General features: G+C 36.1%; 1 pseudogene; it reads left to right on the plus strand.

Moving 5' to 3' along the window:
* Window positions 1-23,760: 23,760 nt before the first annotated feature.
* On the plus strand, window positions 23,761-23,859 carry LOC124516756 (uncharacterized; annotated as a pseudogene).
* Window positions 23,860-24,278: the final 419 nt, after the last annotated feature.

The following is a 24,278-nucleotide window of genomic DNA, read 5'->3' on the forward strand; positions in this document are numbered from 1 at the left end:
ATGTTTATAGCAGCATTATCAACAATAACTAAACTATGAAAAGAGCCCAAATGTCCATTGACTGATGAGTGAATAAAGAAGATGGGGGAAGGTAAGAGAGGGAAACAAACCACAAGAGCCTCTTAATGATAGAGAACAAACTATGGGTTCACAGAAGGAGATAGGTGGGAGATGGGCTAGATGGGTGATGGGTACTAAGGAGGGCACTTGTTATGATGGGTGTTGTATGTAAATGATGAATAACTGAATTCTACACCTGAAACCAATATTGCACTGTATGTTAACTAACTAAAATTTAAATTTAAAGAAGTGACACAGATGGACTGATTACTAAAAGTGAGAAAATTAATGTAGATCTCAGCTAATAATCATAGTGGATAGATGACAATAACCAAGGATGAGAAAAAACACTCCCAGAGCCCCCATAAGTCCTCTAGAACTTAGATACAATATAGGGGAAATATGTAGGAGGGACGGTACCCCAGAAATGATTAAATTAAGATTTGATCTTCACCAGCAGGCAGTATAGGGGTTCAAAATCTGAATTGGTATAAAAAAAATAAGAAATTTTTTTATTTGTTCTTGTACTTCATGGCCTGAAATCTGCACTTCCTAGGCCTGCATATCTAAAACAATCAATTTTAAGGATACATTTACTGTGATTCATCATTTAGGGGAAAAAAAGGGAAAATTATGTGTTCTTTTATATTCCTTGCCAGAGTCTCCTGAATTTTTCAGCTCTCATTATTGATGGATTCCCAGAACTGCAGTGAGATTGAAATCATGATGGAGTCCACCTGACATTATTTCTACAGCAAAGACAATTTTAGAAATTACATCTAGCTAAACAACTGAGAGTCATATAAATAATGGAAACTATTCTCCACCTCACTCTACCCTCTGGTGACTATTACTACTTTGCAGACACAGGGAATTGGCAATTTCAACTTGATATACATTTCCTCTGTATAAGTGGATAAAAGAAATTTTATTTACAAGAGTGTCAATTTCACATGTAAAATTAATGCCTATACCATATTACTCAGAGCCTGAAGAAATTTAAGATTGTGTATTTTCCAAATCTCTCTGCATTCTTTCAAAACTGTAACTTAAGGGGTCCATATTTATCCCAATATATTTTGAAAACAAAAATGTTAAGTGAAACTAGAAAACTAGAAAATTTACAGTCTTCTGTGAAGCTTTTTCTTCTAGAAAAAAATAATCAGTTTTTATAACAACTAAGCAGCAATTCCAAAGACTAAATTATTGGAGAGTGGGGGTGGGGAAGGTGTTTGGTAACAGTAAATATTTATTTAGATAAGCCAAAGGTTAAGTTAATTTTTAAGTTTCTACCAAACCTGGACATGCTAAAGAAGTTACTTATTTAGTTAAGTCCATAAAGGAACTGAAGGTGACAAGAACAAAAGAGAGAAAAATTATGTGATTTAAAAGAGGGCTTGAATTCCTGGGTACCTCAGTCAGTTAAGCATCCAACTCTTGATTTCAGCTCAGGTCATGATATAACGGTTATGAGATCGAGTCCCACTTTGGGTTCGGCTCTGGGTATGAAGTCTGCTTAAGATTCTCTCTCTCGCTCTCCCCCTCTCTCAAAAAGATAAACAGATACGAATAAAAAAATAAAAGAGAACTTGACATAAAGCAGTAACCAATCCCCAGGTAAAGCTTCTATTGGAGAGACAAATGTGTAGAGTAAAATTTTACTTCCCCTACACAAATCTTTCACAAACCTGCTTTGTATAATATGAACCTCTTACCCCAATATCTATGGTATTCCTGTATCATAGTAATGTTGTAATGATCTATGAAATGCTCTCTACTGTTGTTGTCCCCCATTTCTGCCCTTCTTGTCATTCATATATAAATCTTCTAATAATCTCTTAAGTCCTAATCACACACACACACACACACACACACACACACACATCACACACACACACACACACACATCACACACACATCTCCAGTGGCCCTAACGAATATCTCCCCACTGATAAACCCAAAAGACATCTATAGCTCTTGTTGCCAGACCAGTAACACCTTTCTCATCCTCCAATTCATTTATGCCTGACCTATCCAATGGATCTTGATGTTATTTGAGGGTTGAAAATATGACTACTATAGTTTTCTTATTCCCCAAACACTCCAACCCCTTGTTGAGACTCCATAATTGAAGCAACTCTGAAAAATCTTCCAGAGTTTAATAAAAATTAAGTTCCTCAATTCTACTGAGAAAGTATTGCAATCTTCTGGAAAGAAGAATTTACTAGAAGAATGACCCCAGTTTATATCAATTTCACATACTGGCTAACTTGAAGAGATGCCCATACATACCAATTACAACTTTGGATTTAGGGCTTTTGCACTCGATTTCCAATGCTTTTCCTTAAGAAAGTTAAAAGAAAACTGAATTTAGCTGCTCCTGAAGCCCTCTATTTCAGAGATTATGTTGCAAATAAAATAGTTAGTTGACTGGTAAAGTGGAAATAAACCAGAAACAGATGGTTGATATTTCCTTCAAATCAGACATAATTTTAAAAGTTTAGGACAAAGGTGATTTGCAAAACAATAGCAACAACAAAAACATGATTCTGAGTTTAATACCTTCCAGAAACTTGTATAAGCTATCTTGATAGTACAAAATCATTTGGATTCATCCATCCATGACAAAGAGTACATAAATATAGCCTGTAATATCTTCTTTATTAGCCTTCAAGATATATTTCTCCTTGACTAAATGCACATCCCTTACTTCTAATCTAATCTCTCCAATTCTTTCCCAATTGTACATTTCTTGTGCTTAGCATCATGATATCTTGGTAACCAGTTATACAGAGCAAAGAAATAAAAGTTTTTAAAAAGACAGAGATTTATTTTTCTTACAATGAAGAAACAAACAAAAAAAATCTCACACACGCAAAACTATGCATGAAGTTCAAATCAATACACCTAACCTTATTCTGACTTCAGTTTTCAGGTAAAAGGGCTTATTTGTTGCCTAACACTTTTAAAATACATACATTACAAGTATCAATAGGCATTTATGTTCACTGAAAATTATGTTAAGAATTATTCTCATCTTGGTAAAACACTTCAAGTGTAAACATGTTAATGAAACAAACAAATAATGCTAAAACCCTATAATGATGGTGATGATAATGATAATGATATGATGGAATGTTAAAGACCAGGTTTAATATCTAAGCACCTCTATATACCATCTGTGTAACCCTAGGCTAGTTACTTAAATTCTGAGTCTTAGTTTCCTTATTTTTGAAATGCTCTTATAAGGGTTAAATAAAATAATATATGTGAAGCTCCTTCTAGAGAACCATCTGTGAATATTAGTTTCCTTCAGTATCGGTTATATTACTTGCAGTCATATGTTACAATTATCGTGGATCTACCCAAGTAGGGGTTTACTTTTATCACATAACAAGAAGACTAGAGGCACAAAGTCCAGGGCTGGTGCAGTGCTTAAGAAAGTCATCCAAGACCCAGGTTCCTTGCTGATCTCTGGTCGACCCACTTTAACAAGTGGCTTTAACCTTATGACCACAGGATTGCTGCTCTACTTTCAGAGAACACTTCTGATTTATATTAGCATACAATCTTTTTACCTTTAAGTGAGTTCCTTATAGACAATATAGTTGGGTCAAGTCTTTTGAATGTATACCCAGAAGATAGATTTCTGGGTCATATGATAATTCTACATTTAGTTTTTTGAGGAACCTCCATACAGTGTTCTATGGTGTCTGTACCAGTTGGCATTCCCACCAACAGTGTAGAAGTGTACCCATTTATTCACATCCTTGTCAACATTTACCTTTTTTATACGTAATGGCCCTTGTACCTTGGGTGAGGAGATACTTCATTGTGGTTTTGCTTTGCATTTCTCTGATGATTAGTGACACTGAGCATCTTTTTATTACCCATTGGCCATTTGTATATCTTTTTTGGAAAAATGTCTGTTCAATTCCTTTGCCCATTTTTAAATCAGGTTATTTGTGAGTTTTTTGTTTTTTGTTTTTTGCTGTTGAGTTGCAGAAAGTCCTTGTTTATATTGGATATTAACTCCTTATCATAAGATATATGATTTGCAAACATTTTCTCCGAATCCATAAATTGCCTTTTTATTTTGTTGATTGTTTCTTTTGCTGCACAGAAGTATTGTAGTTGATGTAGTCACACTTTATTTTTCTTTTTGTTACTTGTGTTTTTGATGTCATATCCAAGAAATCTCTGACAAGACAATGTTAAAAAGCTTGTTCCATAAGTGTTCTTCTGAAAGCTTTCAAGTTTCTGGTCTTACGTTTAAATCTTTAATTCATTCTGAGTTTACTTTTGTGTATGATGTAAGGTAAGAATCCAATTTCATTATCTTATGTGGATATACAGTTTTCTGAGCACCATTTGTTGAAGATACTATCCTTTTCCCATTGTATATTATTGACTCCTTTGTCAAAGATCAAGAATGTATATGCATGAATCTATTTCTGGGGACTCTAAAATGTTCCAGTGGTCTATTTTATTTATTTTTTTAATTTTTTAACATTTATTATTGAGAGACAGAGCATGAGCAGGGTAGGAGCAGAGAAAGGGGGAGACACAGAATCCAAAGCAGGCTCCAGGCTCTGAGCTGTCAGCACAGAGCCCGATGTGGGGCTCAAACTCGCAGTGGCTCAAACTCACAAACCACGAGATCATGACCTGAGCTGAAGTCAGAGGCTTAACTGACTGAGCCACCCAGGCACCCCTCCAGTGGTCTAAATGTCTATCTTTATGGCAACACCATACTGTTTTAGCTACTGCAGCTTTGTAATATATTTTGAAATGAGGAAGTGTGATGCCTCCAGTTTTAACCTTCTTAAGATTTCTTTGGCTCTTTGAAGTCACTCCATATGATCCCAAGTGATTCCATATGGATTTTAGGATTTCTTTTTCTATTTCTGTTAAAAATGCCATTGTTGGGGCGCCTAGGTGGCTCAGTCGATTGAACATCTGACTCTTGATTTCAGCCACACTGCTAGAGCAGAGCCTGCTTGGGATTCACTCTCTCCCTCTCTCTCTGTCCCTCACTGCTCTCTCTAGCTCTCTCTCTCTCAGAATAAATAAATAAACTTTAAATAAATAAACACATACATACATACATACATACATACATACATAAAATTTTGATAAGAGTCACATTGAATCTGTAGATCACTTTGGGTAGTACGGACATTTGGACAATATTAAGTCTCCCAGTCTGTAAACATAAGATGCCTTTCCATTTATTTGTGTCTTTAATTTCATTCAGCAATGTTTTATAGTTTTCAGTACACAAGTCTTCTACTTTCTTGGTTAAGTTTAAAGTATTTTGTTCTTTTTGAAGTTATTGTGAAAGATTATTTTCTTAATTTCATTTTTAGATAGTTCATTGTTGATGTATAGAAATGAAGCATTTTTGTATGTTGATTTTTGTAGCCTACAACTATACTAAATTTGTTTATTTTTAATAGATTTATTGTCTAGTCTTTAGGGTTTTCTACATATAGGTTCATGTTATCTGCAAACGAAGAAAATTTTACTTTTTCCTTTCTGATTTTTGTGACTTTTATATCTTTTTCTTGCCTAATTGCTCCAATAAGGACTTTCAGTACTATATCGAATAAAATTGGTGAAAGTGTGCATTCTTGTCTTCTTTCTGATTTTGGAGGAAAAGCTTTCAGTTATTCACTGTTGAGTATAACGATATTGTGGGCTTTCCACATTTGACTTTTATGACATTGTGGTAAATTACTTTTAAAACTATACCATGGAGAGTTTGTATCATGAAAGGATGTTGAATTTTGACAAATGATTTTTCTATATCTATTGAGAGGACCAGGAGACTTTTATCTTTCAGTTAATATGGTGTATGAAATTAATTTATTTTCCTATGTTGAACCATCCTTTCCTCCCAGGGATAAATACCACTTGATCATGGTGTATGATCCTCTTAATGTGCTGTTGAATTTGGTTCTCTATTGTTTCGTTTGGAATTTTTGCATCTATCTTCATTGGAAATACTGGCCTAGAGTTTTCTTCTCATGTGGTGTCTTTGTGAAGCTTTGGCATTAGTAATGCTGGCCTCATAAAATGAGTTTGAAACTGTACTTTCTTCTTCAATTTTTTGGAAGAGATTGATAAGAATTGGTGTCATTTCTTAAAATGTTTGGTGTAATTCACCAGTGAAGCCATCTGATCCTGGGGTTTTCTTTTTAGAATGTTTTTTATTACTGATTCAAACTACTTATTTGTTATTAGTCTGCTCAGGTTTTCTGTTTCCCGTAGAGTTCAGTCTTGGTAGGTTATATGTTTCTGAGAATTTATTCATTTCTTCTAGGTCATCCAATCTGTTGGTACACAATTGTGTATAATTGTTTATTATGATCCTTTTTTTAAACTCTGACTTAAATTGTAATGTCTCCTCTTTCATTTCTGATTTTGAATCTTCTCTCCTTTTTCTTAAATAGTATAGCTAAGGGTTTGTCAGTTTTGTTTACCTTTTCCAACAATCAGCTCTTAGTTTCATCAGTGTATTTCTAGGTTTCTATTCTCTATTTCATTTATTTCTACTCTGATATTTATTTTCTTCCTTCTGATAACTTTGGGCTTAATTTGTACTTTTTCTAGAAACTTGAGGTAAAAGTTATACTGTTATTTGAAATCTTTCTTCTTATAAATGTAGGCATTTATCACTATAAAGTTCCTCTTAGTATTGTTTTTGCTACATCCCAAAAGTTTTGGTGTGTTGTGTTTTTATTTTCGTTTATCTTGAGATATTGTGTAATGTCTAGTTTTTCTTTTGATTTCTTCTTTGAGCAAATAAATTGTCAAGAGTGTGTTTTTAATATCTGTGGCTTTTCCAGTTTTCCTTCTTTATTAATTTCTAGTTTCATTCCACTGTAGTCAGAAAAGATATTTGATATAATTTCAACCTTCTTAAAATTTGTTTTGTGACCTAACCTGTGATTTATTCTGAAATATATTCTGCATGTGCTTAAAAAGAACACGTATTCTCTTGTTGGTTACGATGTTTTGTATATGTGTGTTAGGTTCCTTTGGTCTATAGTGTTGTGAAAGTCCACTGTTCCCTTATTGATTTCCTGTTTGAATGTTCTGCCCCGTATTGAAAGTAGGATATCGAAGTGTCCTATTATTACTGAATTGCTATAATTTCTCCCTTCAGATCTGTCAATTTATTTTTGTTTTATATATTTAGGTGGTCTGATGTTGGGTCCGTATATGTTTATAATTATGATATATTCCTGATGAATTGACCATTTTATTATTATATAATGATTTTTTTGTGACAGCTTTTAACTTAAAGACAGTTTTGTCTAATATAAGTACAGCCACCCTGCTTTCTTTTGGTTATCATTCCAATGGAATATCCTTTTCCAACTTTTTACTTTTAGCCTGTATGTGTCCTTAAATCTAAAGTGAGTCTCAGGGCACCTGGTGGCTCACTCAGTTAAGTGTCCAACTTCAGCTCAGGTCATGATTTCTCAGTTGATGAGTTCAACTTCCGCATCAGGCTCTGTGCTGACAGTTCAGAGCCTGGAGCCTACTTTGGATTCTAGGTCTCCCTCTCTCTTTGTTCCTTCCCCACTTGTGCTCTCTCTCTCTCTTTCTCTCTCTCTCTCTCTCCCTCTCTCTCTCTCTGTCTCAAAAGTAAAGAAACATTAAAAAAATAAAAATAAAGTGAGTCTCTTATAGACAACATATAATTAGATGTTATTTTTTAAATTCATCAGCCATTCTATGTCCTTTGATTGAGGGGTGTTTGTGCCCTACCCCGACCCCAAATTTGAATCTTGAAATCCTAACTTCCAAAGGTGATGATATTAGTAGGTGGAGCGTTTGGGAACTGATCAGGTCTTGAAGGGGTAGCCCTCATGAATGGGATTAGTGTTCTTGTAGAAGAGACCCCCACAGAGCTTCCTAGCCCCTTCCCCATGTGAGGATACCATGAGAAGTCTGCAACCCAGAAGAGAACCTTCACCCAAACATGCTGGTACCCTGATCTTGGACTTCCAGCCTCCAGAACTATAAGAAACAAATTTCTGTTGTAAGCTACTCAGTCTGTGGTACTTTATTATAGCAGCCCCAAGGGACTCAGACTGCTTCTTTAAAATGATTATTTTTAATTCTTTATCAGGAGATTCATATATCTCCATTTCTTTAAGGTCAATTGCTAGAGATTTATTTTATTCCTTAGGATGTATCATGTTTTCCTAATTCTTCATGTTCCAGTAGCCTTAGGTTGATATCTGCACATTTGAAGAAACCATCACTTTTACCAGACTTTTTGAACTGGCTTTGACTGGGAAAGACTTTCACCAATCACCCTAGCTAGATTCTGGCCTTTGTACCTAGCTGTGCCAGGCATTCAGTCTTTTATCTTTCTTTTCTTTTCTTTTCCTTTCTTTTCCTTTTCTTTTCTTTTCTTTTCTTTTCTCTTTTCTCTTTTCTTTCTTTCTTTCTTTCTTTCTTTCTTTCTTTCTTTCTTCTTTTTGCTGGAACCCATAATCTCTTGCTCCCTCTGGCGTCTGACTATATTGGTTCCTTTGGCATTTATTGTGAACAATCAACAGTAACTGGCCTCCAGGGAGTACACTAAAGCACTGGAGATGTTAGAGACATGTTCTATTTCTCTCCCTCAGTTCTGAGTCTTTTCCCAATCTCTCAGAGCTGGGCCAGATGCAGAAAGCCACCTGCCCACTTTACTTTTTTCTTAGCTGCCTCAAAAGTCCAGAAGTGCCAGTATCTTCAGCTCTCCAAGGCAGGACAGAAACCAGGCCTTCAGGAAATGCACTGAAACACTAGGGACATTGGAGGCACACTCCACTCCTTTCCTTCTCTACCCGGGGAGAAGCCTCAGTTCTGTGCCTTTTCCTAATCTTGCAGATCTATGCTGGCCTCAGGGAGATTCCCTCCCTTTTTCCTTTCTCGTATCTGTTCAAGGCATCCAGACAATGTCAGTTATTTCAGCACTCAGCGAGAGGTAAGATAGAAAACCAGTCCTTTGGGGTGCAACTAAAAAAGAGGGAGGTCAAGTGCGTGCTTCACTCTCCTCACCCTCAACACACAACTGAGAAGTCACAGGCTGACCTCACCTCTCTTGGCACTGAGCTGTGCCAGTTTGGGGGAGGGGGTGCTAACACAGATAAAATGAAATTGCTCTTCTTACCCATTTCAGTGCAGCTGTTTTCAGTTTTATGTTTGTCTGAGGTGCTGCAACTTCTTAATTAGATTCTTGACTTCTCATAAAGATAGGCTGGGACCACCGATTCCTCCATCTTCCTGACATCGCTCAGAAAAATCAGGGAAAATTAGTTTCATTTAATCCAATATATCCAAAATCTTACTTCAACTTATAATCAACATGAAGAAGTATTAATTAGATATTTTATATTCTTTTTACATACTAAGTCTTTGGGACCTAGTGTATAATCTACATTTATAGCACATCTCAATTTTGGTAATGACTACAGTCACTTCATTGATAGCACATCTCTAGATCTTCTCCCTACCCATGGCCATCCACAGAGTTTAATTCTTTTCCAAGGGGGGGCATTCTCTTCATCTATCACCCTCCAGGGCTATAAACGAGGTGAACATTATAGAGAATGTCTTTCCTGGAGTTGCATGGTTTTCACCACCCCCTTGTATCTTATGTATGTTTGGAAGGTCTACTGATAACCTTAGAGGATGAGTAATTGTAGTCTGTTGCTTGTTAAGTTTGTGTATCTTTGGCAGTAGAATTCACTCAAAAAATAAGTATTGCTTCTGTTCAGTTCTTTATAAAGCAATCATAATCAAAGATCTTGTGTAGACAGTTTCTTAGGATGTCTTAGGAGAGACCTGAACTTATAAGAGAAGTAGGGCCTCAGTATGATGCTTGCATTGGCTTTGGTGACAGACATAGAAGCAGTTGGCATTTTTATCCTATCAGTCAATATAGATTGCAGGCTGAGATAAAGAGTATCTCCCATATTAAAGATGGACTTCCTTCTACCTTTGTTTGCAGTAAGGTGGCCCACCATCTGGTTTGCCTAGGACTAAGAGGGCTCCTAGAATGCAGAGCTTTCCATTTTAAGACTGAAATAGTCCCAGGCAAACACTATTTGCAGATAAGTCAAATCTAGACTTAGGTTGTTTCTGTTGGGATTTTTTTTCCCCAAAGTCTGATCCCCACTGTATTTTAGGATTTGTATTTATAGCAATCACTTCCAGGTTTTAGATGCTTTATTGGTTACACATTGTATTTGAATGCATACAATCAGAAACTTAATTACAGAAGTTTAACTAAATAGAAGACTATTTTTCTCAATAACTAGCAGTATGAAAGTAGATAGACCAAGTCTGCCATGGCAACTCCATAAAACTATAAAAGACTCAGGTTCACTCTTTTTCCCACTTAACTTGAGCATTTGGCTTCAGTCCTTATTATCACAAAATGACTGCTCCATCTTCAGGACCTGCATATGTATTTTAGGCAGGAAGTAAATTTAAGGTAAAGTACCAAAAAAAAATAAAAAAAGAAAAAGAAGGAGAAGGAGAAGGAGAAGAAGAAGAAGAAGAAGAAGAAGAAGAAGCGTGCCAACTGAGGCTGTCTTATTAACCAAAAAATTTTTAGAAGTCTTTCTCAGAAGCCCCATCTAGTTGAATTCTACGTATATCTCATAGAGCTACTCCAAGCTGCAAAGAAGTCCGGAAGATGAGTATTTTTCAGTTTCATTGATGCTTCAAAAAACTACATCTTCTGTTAGTAAAGGAGAACTGCATAGTTAGTAAAGGATACTGCATAAAGGATAAAGAATAAAGGACAAGGATAAAGGATAAATCAACTGATTTATAACTAAATCAATACCCTGCTATATAATAAAGGTAAAATTTATCTTATCTTATTTATCTTATTAAATTCAAAAGAAAAATACATAAACTTTTTAAAGATAAAGTAACAATGGAAGGGCCTACTTTTGCACATAATTCTTCACAAATGAATTTGTTCAGTGATTCAATTAAATTCATGAGTTTTATGTGAAAAACTTCAAAGAAATGCGGGTGACCCTAAGGAATTAGACTGAATCCAAGAGAATTTTGGGAACTTGAGTCCTTGTTCTTTTTAATTAATTCTACAAAGTCTGTGACTACTCCAAAGCCAAAGTCATAAACTCTGTCACCAGAGCGGTAACACAAATTAGTGAAAAATATTGGTATAAGACACATATTTTGATTGCTTGTTAAAAATTGCTTAATATTCTTGACAGCTAGAGGAAAATGTATTTTCTTCCATTTTTCTTGAAGCACAATGAACTTTAGGTCTATTTTTCATTTTCCCACTTTTAAGACATAGTACAGAGAAATAGTTCTCTACTGTGAGAAAATAACAGTGCAAGCACAATGATAAATGACAACTGGCATTTGGTCTAGATTTGGAAGGCCAATTATGTGGGTTTGTGTCTGGCAAATAGGAGAGAACCTACCCTATGCAAAGGGGGACGTACTACCAAGAGCTAGGCATTCATTCTTACCTATAGAAGTTCAGATCCAGAACATGCTGTCAGATTATGTTTAGGATCCAGATGTTTTCTATCAAATTTCCTGAGTCTTAACTATTGGTTCAAAAAGCATAAAAATAATGGACAAAGTAGATATACCAGTTCTGTAAATCAGATTTGGATTATGAACCATCAGCTGAATACTTTTGCTCTCCAGAAAACCTCAGAAATTTTCCAAAATCCTACATCTTTGGAAAGCAGTACAAGGGCATTAGGTGTTCAGACATGGGGCAGAGAAAATAAAACTGGTAGACCAGAGTTGGAAAAGAGGAAAAACAGAGTTCACACATTTTATGTTCTGATGTCATAAAGATGTAATAGATGCTTTAATTATATTTTGCAAGGACTCTATGTATAGACTTCAGACTGATTTTAATCATTTTTCAAGTAATGGTAGTAATTAATGCACTTCAATGAAAACAGGGCTGGCCAAAGTGGTCAGCACCAATAAATATTAACGAGGGTCAGTAAATGTTTTGCAGACAAAGGGCTAAGTCTTAAATTTTGAACTACAAAAGTCTGCAAGGCTGTATATGAAATAGGAGCAGGAATGTTTGGGAGAAAGAAAAGGAAACTACAAGCTGGATAAATAAAAACTTAAACAGTATAGCAGCATGGTTTAAAAAAATAGGCTTTGGAATCAGGCAGATCTGGTTTAAAAGCTAGGTCTTGGCACCTATAGTTCTATGAAATGTAATAATTACCTTACTTCTTCAAGTGTCAATTTTCTCATGTACAAAATCTCACTAATGATAATCCCTATCTTAAGCATTGCTGTAATGCTTAAATTAGTGTTTAGGCAATATATGTAAAGCACTTAGCAAATTACCCAGCACAGACTGAGAACTGCTATACCTGATATTTACATTCTCCGAGGATATGCACATCTTCTTGTATATTTTTATATATACTATTCAAGAAAGCCATCACATGCAATGAAATTCCACCAGTTTTTACCAGTTTGCATTATTTTTCCTTGAAGATTCTAAGTATTTATAGCATATTCATTTTGTAGCATTTAGTTTAATAGGAGCATATTGATTTAATATATGTTTTCCCTGGTTTCACCAGCCTTTTTTTTTCTTAAGAAGAAAAAATATGTGCCCTAAAAAACAGGGTAAGTTTTACTGTTCTTTAGCTACAATCTCATTTTTACATGGTCTCAACAAACCAAGTGTGCTTTTCTTTCAAGCAAAAGATGAGAGTCTGAATGACAGCATTTGATAAGTATCATGTGAAATGCCTAGAAATCATTTGATAAGTATCATGTGAAATTCCTAGAAACCAATTAACCATGTTTCTCTCATTGAGCAATGCAGACAAGACAGAACATGCCTGTCATCACAGGCCTCCCCTTGGGGTTCTTTTAAGTGTAGAGGAAAAGAGTACCACGTTAGTAATCATTTTTTGCAATCTCAGAAATTGCCTTTTAGTGGAACACTGTGTTCCCTCGAAAACCCTTTACAAAGTTTTTCCCAGCATTGTCCAGGCAAGACAAACTTTGTGTTATTCACAGTTATATTCCATAATATATGGAAAGTGCTCACCAAGCATTCGTGTAAATGAACTAAACTCTTTCTATGTTGATAATTCTCCTGGCAGACAAAAGAAAAGTTAAAATGTCCAAAATAGCACTTAAAGTTTGCACCATTATTGGCACAAAAACAGACACACAGACCAATGGAATAGAATAGAAACCCCAGAACTAGACCCACAAACGTATGGCCAACTCATCTTTGACAAAGCAGGAAAGCACATCCAATGGAAAAAAGACAGCCTCTTTAACAAATGGTGCTGGGAGAACTGGACAGCAACATGCAGAAGGTTGAAACTAGACCACTTTCTCACACCATTTACAAAAATAAACTCAAAATGGATAAAGGACCTAAATGTGAGACAGGAAACCATCAGAACCTTAGAGGAGAAAGCAGGAAAAGACCTCTCTGACCTCAGCCGTAGCAATCTCTTACTCGACACATCCCCAAAGGCAAGGGAATTAAAAGCAAAAGTGAATTACTGGGACCTTATGAAGATAAAAAGCTTCTGCACAGCAAAGGAAACAACCAACAAAACTAAAAGGCAACCAACGGAATGGGAAAAGATATTTGCAAATGACATATCGGACAAAGGGCTAGTATCTAAAATCTATAAAGAGCTCACCAAACTCCACACCCGAAAAACAAATAACCCAGTGAAGAAATGGGCAGAAAACATGAATAGACACTTCTCTAAAGAAGACATCCAGATGGCCAACAGGCACATGAAAAGATGTTCAGCGTCGCTCCTTATCAGGGAAATACAAATCAAAACCACACTCAGGTATCACCTCACGCCAGTCAGAGTGGCCAAAATGAACAAATCAGGAGACTATAGATGCTGGAGAGGATGTGGAGAAACGGGAACCCTCTTGCACTGTTGGTGGGAATGCAAATTGGTGCAGCCGCTCTGGAAAGCAGTGTGGAGGTTCCTCAGAAAATTAAAAATAGACCTACCCTATGACCCAGCAATAGCACTGCTAGGAATTTACCCAAGGGATACAGGAGTACTGATGCATAGGGGCACTTGTACCCCAATGTTCATAGCAGCACTCTCAACAATAGCCAAATTATGGAAAGAGCCTAAATGTCCATCAACTGATGAATGGATAAAGAAATTGTGGTTTATATACACAATGGAATACTACGTGGCAATGAGAAAAAATGAAATATGGCCTTTTGTAGCAACGTGGATGGAACTGGAGAGTGTGATGCTAAGTGAAATAAGCCATACAGAGAAAGGCAGATACCATATGGTTTCAGCCTTATGTGGATCCTGAGAAACTTAACAGAAACCCATGGGGGAGGGGAAGGAAAAAAAAAAAAAAAAGAGGTTAGAGTGGGAGAGAGCCAAAACATAAGAGACTGTTAAAAACTGAGAACAAACTGAGGGTTGATGGGGGGTGGGAGGGAGGGGAGGGTGGGTGATGGGTATTGAGGAGGGCACCTTTTGGGATGAGCACTGGGTGTTGTATGGAAACCAATTTGTCAATAAATTTCATATATAAAAAAAAATAAAAAAAAAATAAAGTTTGCACCATTATTTTGAATGATTGATGACTCTACTCATGTCAGTTTTGAGTGACATAAGCAGTCATTTTTTATGTTTTCTTCTCCTCTCAACAACAAGCACATCTTAGATGTTTAATAAATATCTACTAAACTAAACTAATATTTTCCCTTTCCTTTTAACAATGACTAGGGACACCTGGGTTGCTCAGTCAGTTAAGCATCCTACTTGGGCTCAGGTCATCGTCTCGCAGTCTGTGAGTTCCAGCCCTGCATCAGGCTCTGGGCTGACAGCTCAGAGCCTGGAGCCTGCTTCAGATTCTCTCTCTCTGTCTCTGTCTCTGTCTCTGTCTCTCTCTCTCTCTCTCAAAAAAAGAATAAACATAGGGACGCCTGGGTGGCTCAGTCAGTTGACAGCTCAGAGCCTGGAGCCTGCTTCAGATTCTGCATCTCCCTCTCTCTCTGCCCCTCCCCCACTCGTGCTCTGTCTCTCTCTGTCTCAGAAATAAATAAACATTAAAAAAAAATTTTTTTTAAAGAATAAACATTTTAAAAAATTAAAAACAATGACTAGCAGTGCAAATTTTATACTAATGTAATCCAAGCTGTACACAGCTTGTTCTTGAAAATAAAATGACAATGCAATGAATTCATGAGATTGGAAATCTACAAACCACAAAATCAGACATAATTCTATTAAAAGAAGTAGAGTACAAGTTTTGAGTTGAGAAACAATAAAACCTTCTTATTCTAGACTAATACTAACATTTCCTTAACTATGAGGATGTTGAAGAAATAAAGTAATGAGCCCATCTGGTTTAAAGTTCAAAATGACTGTGTTAAATAAGAACACCAGGATATTCTATGACTGCAAACCTCATTTGGTTACCTGTTATAGCAACCTATTTTGAGCAATTTGAACAAGGCAATTGAGGTTTCATAGGAGAAAATGACAGCAATTCCAGTTACATAAAAGTAAGTAATTCAATAAAATAGAATTTCTTCCCTAGAATTTATTAGCATAGCAAATAGATGAAATCAGTCTATACACTGTTCCCATTAGTAACCTCCCTGATAATAAAACAGATGGCATCATTCTGAATAATGTAAAAGGCAAGGCTCCTTAAAAAGACAGATGTAGCTGCAAAATATTAAGGTACAACTAAACAAAACCTGAGCCCTGAAATTTTAGGAAAACTTTTTTCTGATTTATTGAGTGCATTCCACCAATTCTTACATGTATGTCTGAAATACTGCATATATGTTTCAACTCGTACTAGTTAGGAATTTGGTTTTTGCCATTTACACTTTCTACCCCACTTCTCTGTGAGGAATGTGTAACTGTTTTTCCCTTAAATATGTATATCTACATTTATATTTAATTTTGTCTAACATATTTTGCTTTGAATTTGTAGTGGGATGAGCAAACTTGAGAAAATGCATTAGAAAATGTATTTATTTCCTAAACCATGTGAATTCCAAAGAGGAAAATATTTCTTTACCTCTTCTAATGTAAACTAACAATAAAAAGTAAGGAAAGGAAGACATTTGTGTGATTAAATAACATGACAACAGAGAAAAAGTTCATTGGAAAATTCTAAAATTCTCCTCTTTGAATGAATGCCTCTTCCTTCTTTGTCTCTATGAGAGAGCAATCATGAGAGAACATTTCACATACACCAAATTTTGTAAATACAGCCTAAATCTTAATAAACTTCTTGATCCTCTGTTTCTGTTTCTTATTTTATTCATTTCTCTTATCTTTCTTATTTCCTTTCATCAATTTTCTTTAGCTTTTCAAGTCCTTCCTTAAATAATTCGAGCTATTTTCAAATTGAGCTGTAAATGAACTTCTACGCACTTTTCTTAGCAACTTGGATGAATAGAACTTTCATTGTCACTCAATTCTAAATAGATTGTAATTTTCATTTTGATTTCCCCTTAATTTCTTATGCAGTCTTACTTTTTTGGTTTATAAATCTATAGAGTTTTTCTAAATAGTTTTTTATTCTTGATTCCTAATTTAATGTACTGTGTTCAGAAGACACGTTCCAACCTTACTGGAACTTCTTTTGACAACTAATACCTGACCAATGTTTATTACTGTTTCATGTATCCTTAAAGAGAATGTATATTTTCTATTTTGGGGTGTAGATCAAGCTATTTATTCAAAATCATTACTTTTTTATCTACTTGATCTATCAATTCCTTATAAGGTTTATTAAAAACCTCCCAGTGTATTTGTGAATTTGTCAGATTTACTGTATAATTGTGTCAGCTTTATATTTTGAGACAATGTTATGTACATAGAAGTTCATAATTTTTATATCTTCTTGCTAAATTCTTCCCTTTTTATTCTGTGATAACCTTTATCTCTACTAATGTTTTTGTCTTGGTTTCTACTTTGTACTATTTTGTTTTGCTAACTTTCTTTTAATTATAGTTTTCTTAATATGTATTTTAATAACCCTTTTATTTTTTTCATCTTTCTGTGTGGTTTAATTCCAGATTTGACTCTTGGATACATCATATAGCTAGATTTTGTAATGTTTACCCAATCTAATTATCTCTCCTTTAATAGTGAAGATTAATCAACACACATTTATTGAATCTTCATATGTACTATCACACTAGTCATAGTTTTATCATTTTCTTTTTTGTCTTTACTTTTTCTCCTTTGCCACATTCTACTGAATTGATAGTTTTGTACAATAATAATAACAGCTAAAATTGATAAGCATTTAGTATAGACTAGTTACAGTAAGGGCTTTGCATGTATGAATTCATTTAACCTTCACAATAACTCAGTAAGGGAGGAACTGTTAATATCTCCACCTTACATTTGAGGAACTTAAGGCACAGACAGGCTAAGTAACATGTTCCACATCATACGGCCAGTAAGAGGTGAAGTTGGATTTGAACTTGGCAGCCAAGTTCCAAAGTTGCTCTCTGAACCACCATGTGTATTCTTCTTATAGTACCTTTTACAATGATTTTTAAATGATTTTTTGGTTTCAGAAAAAAACCTACACTTACATCTACAATAATATCCAAACTGTGAATGTTTTAGAGTCTAACATCAACAGTGGAAAATAAGCAAATGTTTTCTGAAAACCTGCTATAATATTACTCTTCTATTGATTGCCTGAAACTGGGAGAAATAGGGGAGAAAACTCAACACATAGCCTTATGATTGTTTTAAGTTACATTTTCAAAGTCCAAACCATTTACACATTAAATCCAAAGGAAATTTATTTTCAAAGTAAAATTATAATTTATAAATCAAAGGAAAATTATTTGGAGCAAATGATGATCTTGAACTTCATAGCCTAGGCTTTAAGAAGGTCCGGCAGCTTCTGCTTCATGCTCTTTGGTCCCAGAGGTGGCATGTAAGAAGGTTAAGTAACTAAAGAAAGTGGCCCTGAGGATGAGATGCAATTTGGAGCAAAAGTCACATGAAGAAACATCAAGTGCCAGAGATATGAGTGAAGAAGCCGTCCTCAATATTCCAGCCCCCAGCCGTTCCAAGCATCCCAGCTGGAGCCCCAGACGTTGTGGAGATTAAACAAACCATCCCCATGTGCCTTGCCCAACCTCTTGACAGAATTATGAGAAACATTTAAGTTATTGTTGCTTTAAACCACCTTTTCCACCTTTCTCATTTCCACATCAAGTCCCACACTTTGCATATGATCGCTGAAGCCAATGTCACATGCCTGTGGCAGCAGCAAGGATGTCCACTAATCTGCATCCTGACTCTTCCATTAGAGGTGGGACACAACAACAAAATTTCTCCAGTACATGAAAAGATAGTAGCACCCATGAATAAGACACATGAGTACTACACATACCTTATAGCCATAATATGAAAAATATGAGCAGTTAACCATGGATCATGCATAAATTAGATGCAACTTGGGGCGCCTGGGTGGTGCAGTCGGTTAAGCGTCCGACTTCAGCCAGGTCACGATCTCGCGGTCCGTGAGTTCGAGCCCCGCGTCAGGCTCTGGGCTGACGGCTCGGAGCCTGGAGCCTGTTTCCCATTCTGTGTCTCCCTCTCTCTCTGCCCCTCCCCCATTCATGCTCTGTCTCTCTCTGTCCTAAAAAAAAAAAAAAAAAAAAAAAGAAAAAAAAAATTAGATGCAACTTGACAGCAGAGACTTTATCTGCCAAACTCACCTAGAAAAGAGTCTAGCAAATGCATAGTAGACACTATTTGTTAAAAATTACAGAATTATGGAAATATACATTTAGCATATCTCTCATTCCAATAGATATTAATATGTCTTTCTTGTTGACAAGAAGTTTCCTATACATTTTTTTCTTTTTGATGACTGTCACAGGGTGGGGATGGGATAAGTAGTAACAGCTTCTGGGACTCTTTGATTAAATTGTTTAAGGGAAAATGGACATAGAATAATTAATAAAACCCAGTTGAGTTATTGAATTTCAAAGACAAAGAAATAATACTTTACTTACCCAAAGGAGAAAACACATTTGATGGGTAATTTTATGTGTCAACTTAACTAGGCCATGGAGTGTCCAGACATTTGGTCATACCTGATTCTGGATTGTCTGTGAGGTGTTTCTGGATGAGATTAACATTTGAATCAGTAGACTGAGTAAACAAACTGTTCTCTTTAATATAGATGGAACTTATCCAATCAATTGAAGACCCGAATAGAACAAAATAACTGAGTGAGAGGGAACTTTTCCTTCCTGTTGAGCTGGGACATCAGCTTTGTCCTGCCCTCGGTAAATTTACAACCCATCACCTCAAAATCTACCAATTTTTAAATATTACACAGTAACTCTTAACCCAATTCTAATCAAGCCCCTACACTGAAATTCCAGGCTTAACTTGGACTTCAAAACTCTCATAAATATCCCAACTTTGTCCTCCCTCTAAGATGTGAAGACATTGTCAACACAGTACTCTCCCTAACCATGGTAAGAATAAATTCAGTGTTTCCTTCTCAATGAGTTGTTTAGGTGACATTTTGAGCAAGCCAGTATTTAACAAAAATAATGACTAAATAAGAAAAACAACATAAATCATCTAGGCAAGAAAGTAATTACAAACAAGAAAATTCAATGATACCTCAGAAGGTCAGGATGGGGATGAGGAGGAATGAAGTACATAAGAGCTAGAGGCAAATAAGACTACCAAGGACAAGATTCCCTAACAAAGTTCTGAGGTGGGTTTAACTTCTTTAAAAATAGAGTTTTAAAGGTAGCTGTTGTATTCCTTCTTGGGAGGCTGAGGGAACAAAGATCAATATAACACCTTTGCCTTCTGTCTCAAGCAGTATTTATCAGAAATGTGAGTCATGGACTGCCTACCTCAGAATCATCTGGAATGTTTGATAGAAATGCATTCTCCTAGGTCTTATCAGGTTCTGAAAGAAGGCCTTGAAACTGGCAGGTTTAATAAGCACTGCACTTTGGTAAACTCTCACACCAAATTAGAAAGTCACTGAACTAAAGGGTACAATTATCACATTAAAATCACCCTTTCCAACATTACCATTTATTATGGGAGGTATGACTCTTTAATTAAAACTACTGAGGGGCACCTGGGTAGCTCATTCAGTTGAGCATGCTACTCTTGACTTCAGCTCAGGTCATGATCCCAGGGTGGTGGGATCAAGCCCCACATTAGACTCCACACTGAGCATGGAGCCTGCTTAGATTCTCTCTCTCTCTCTCTCTCTCTCTCTCTCTCTCTCTCTCATCCCCTCTGTGCACTCTCCCACCCTCACACTCTCTCTTTAAAATAATAAAAAATAAAAAATATAAAAAAATAATTAAAAAAAAACAGCTGAGAACTTCTGGACAGAATAAGTAGTAGTAAGGTAATGTTCAACAAATCACATGGCTAAACTTTCTCTCCCTTAACCAAGCTCCCTTCTCACTTCCATGTACCACACCCCTGACTAAGTGTTGACTTATTGGGAAAAAAGTCATTTACTAGTAACACTACAGCAATTTGACTTCTTTGGAGTAATATCATGATTCCATTCCTTTTATTGTTCAACTATTTGTTTAAAGTTTGTTTGCTGGATAGTAATCTCTATAAGAACAGAGAAAATTTGCCTGATACCCAGACATTTTTAAAACAAAACTTATTCATGATACTTGTTAAAGAATAGTAAGGCAGATTTATTCAAGAGAACTATCATGATAGTGCTGGAGAGCACAGCAATAGAATTTTACAGTAGGACAGAGTGATTGGACTCAACTCTAAATATAACAAGGAAAATGGAACTTTATAGCAAAGGAGTGGAGTGAGAGATGGAGGGGAGTCAATAAAATGGAAAATTACTAAGAGGAAATAGCAGGCATAAGGGCGATTCTGGCTAAACTGTCCTACTGGGATTCTTGCTGAATGTAGATCATGGTAATCAGACATCACCTGAGGGATGATGTAAGATGAAGGACCTAGTCAAGTATACCCCCAGAATACCCCAACGAGAATGGGGGATTCTGGTTAAACTGATACAGCAGTGTTCTTGCTAAAACTGGACAATGCAGAGATTAACACAAAAATAAAAAAGTCAAAGCCTAGTTGAAAAAATCTCAAAAGAACCTGACAAGAATTTGAGCAAGGGAAAAATCTTTGAACAAAAAAGAAAGGGGGAAGAATTTTTGTCACTATGTCTCCAGATCCTAGCAGAGTGCTTTGCACATGGTAGATCTTCAATAAATATTTGTTAAACTAATTAGCATAATAATGAAAATGTTGGTCAAATGCATTGATTTCCGTTTTAGTGGAATCAATGGTTAGATAGTCTTTCAAACAGTAATTTGTCAACAAGTTATATTATTATATATAATATAATAGGATCACAAAGTAGGATCACTCCTCATTTGTGACAATAAAACAGTAAAAAAGATCAAATCTGAGAAGAATCAGTGCAATGAAAAGATTAATAGTTTTTGAATCTTATAAGAACTTTTTAAAATCCAAGATAATACATTTATTCTCTGTGTGACGTAGGCAAGTTATTAAACTTTTCTGAGATTCCAGTTATCTGTGGAAATTGGTGGTTGTATTAACTAGGTCACTTACCTATGAACTAGAAGTGTTGACAAATGATAATTTATGGGCCAAATCTGGGTTTTTCAGTCCAATCTTGTTCAGTCTGGGAACAAAGAATGGTTTTCACATTGAATAGAAAAAGGAGAAGGAGGATAGACTCTATGTGGCCCACAAAGCCCAAAATATTTACTATCTGGGCCTTTAGAGAAACAATTTGCTAATCCCTGTATGATAATTAAATTTATGTGTCAACTTGAATGGGCCAAGGAATGCCCAGATTAAACCTTATTATGGGGTGTGTCTGTGAGGGTGATTCTGGATAGCTTAGCATTTGAATCAGTGGACTTGATAAAGTAGATTGCCTTCCCCAATGTGTGTGGGCTTCATCTGATCTATTGACAGCCTTCAAAAAGAACAAAATAGAACAAAAAGGCAAAGGAATGAGAAATTTGTTCTTTTGTGTTTCCTACCTGGCAGCCTGCTGAGTTGAGACATCAGTCTTCTGCCCTTGGAATAAAATTTACACAGTGGGCTCCCTGGTTCTCAGGTCTTCAGATGTAGACTAGAATCACACCACCAGCTTTCCTGGGTCTCCAGCTGGCAAGTAGCAGATCTTGGGACTTCTCAACCTCCAAAATTGTGTGAGCTAATTCCTCATAATAAATCTCTTCCTATGTTCTATGTATCCAATTGGTTTTTTATGTGAAGAACCTTGGTAATACACCCTAATAATGGTAAAATGCTAGAGAGTTGATACAGATAGTTGAGGTAGGATAATAAAGGGGCTGAGTCAAAACAAATTGGTTTTGTTAACAATTTTATTAATTAGTATAGAGAAAAAAAGTATTCAATAGGTCAATAATTACCAAATGCCAGAAGGTGTATTGATTTTCTCCAGTGACAAAATTTCATCTGGAAAGGGAGAGCTGCTGGATTCACTACCAGATTAAGTTTACAGTAATCCACTTTCATTCTCCAAGATCTGCCTGTCTTCCAAACAGACCAAACAGTGAATTGAATCGAGCCGTGGTTGAAATGATTATTTCTGCATCTTCCAAGTCCTTGCAGGCTGTAATTTCTGCAATCAAGTAAACGCTGTCATAGAATACTTTAGTGAATATAAACTCTTCCTGGTTTGCCTGGGACTTTCCTAGTTTGGGCATTCTAGGATTCCTCTCAGTCCTGAACAAATCAGGAGTTTAATAGAGTGTTTTGGTTGCTTCTGAGTGACCTGGACAACTAGGGGAAAGAAAATTGTAAACTCAGGGTTTTAAGTTCCCCACTCAAAGCCTTGTTCAGGACCCAAAATTCTATAACTGTCCTGAAAGGAACCTCTGCCTTACATAGGGATTGGATTATAAGTGTCTATTGCTGACAGTTTAAGTACTATTTCGCCACTGCATGTCATGAAAAACAAGTGCTCTTTTTACCAATGGAAACAAGGTTATTACTGCCTTTAAATCTAATCACACCCAAGAACCAATTCCAAAAAACATCCAGAGCCAATTCATGATACCAATCCTTAAGGTTCTCTTCTTCTGGAACCACATCCAACGTCAACTTCTATAATAGGGTTCAATCAGAGAAAAAGAACTGCCGTGACTGATACAGAAAAAGGAATTTATTAAGAGATTAGACCTTGCAGTATTCTGGGAGTTGGTGGTGCTGAGAGCTGTATTTGAAAACAGGAAACAAAATTTTACTACTTTAAGAGTAAATTCAGGGACACCTGGGTGGCTCAGTCGGTTAAGTGGCCAGCTCTTGGTTTCAGCTCATGTCATGATCTCACAGTTCATGAGTTCAAGCCCTGCATCAGGCTCTGTGCTGACAATGCAGAGTCTGGTTGGGATTCTCTCCTCTCCCTCTCTTTAAGCCCTCACCCCCACCCCATTCGCTCTCTCTTAAAATAAATAAACTGTTTTTAAAATATAGTTTAAAAAAAAGAGTAAATTCAGCCATTCCAGGTTAAATTCAACCAATTTAGAATTTGTCATCTCTGCTTTTCTCAGAGAAATAGCATATAAGTTCCCAAAGAAGGGTCATCATAAGAAGCAGGAGTAGGAATGCTTGCTTCGGCAGCACGTATACTGGAACCATACAGAGAAGACTCGCCTGGCCCCTGCCCAAAGATGACACACAAATGCATGAGGCCTTCCATATTTTTATCCTGTTATATGCCCTGTGTCTGTTTTCCAATAAAAATAAATAAATAAAAAAGAAAGAAAAGAAACTGAAGGAAAAATAAAAAGAAGCAAGGGTGGGAAGTAGGAGCTCAGAGGTGAAGGGAAGGTAGCTGATTCTCCCCTATAGATCCTGGGTCCTACACTCTGCTGCCATCTAGTGAGATTCCAGTCCCAGTCAATGCTCAGATGTGTCTTCAGTCCACACTGGCATTCGCTGAGGCAGCCAACTTCCCACCTGGTCTTTGATTTTATGGTCCACACTTCTTTCCTCTGTAGTGTCCCTCATCAAGGATATGAGACTTTCTCAGATCTATCAAGTCTCTCTCTCTCTCTCTCTCTCTCTCTCCCTCTCACAGCTAACAGCTGTCCTCCTTAAGAATATGGAGAAAAATTAGCACAC

The sequence above is a fragment of the Lynx rufus genome, unplaced genomic scaffold (assembly GCF_022079265.1).
Source record: "Lynx rufus isolate CCGP_SWC_20201006 ecotype Redwood Valley unplaced genomic scaffold, mLynRuf1.p SCAF_2, whole genome shotgun sequence".
Taxonomy (NCBI): domain Eukaryota; kingdom Metazoa; phylum Chordata; class Mammalia; order Carnivora; family Felidae; genus Lynx; species Lynx rufus.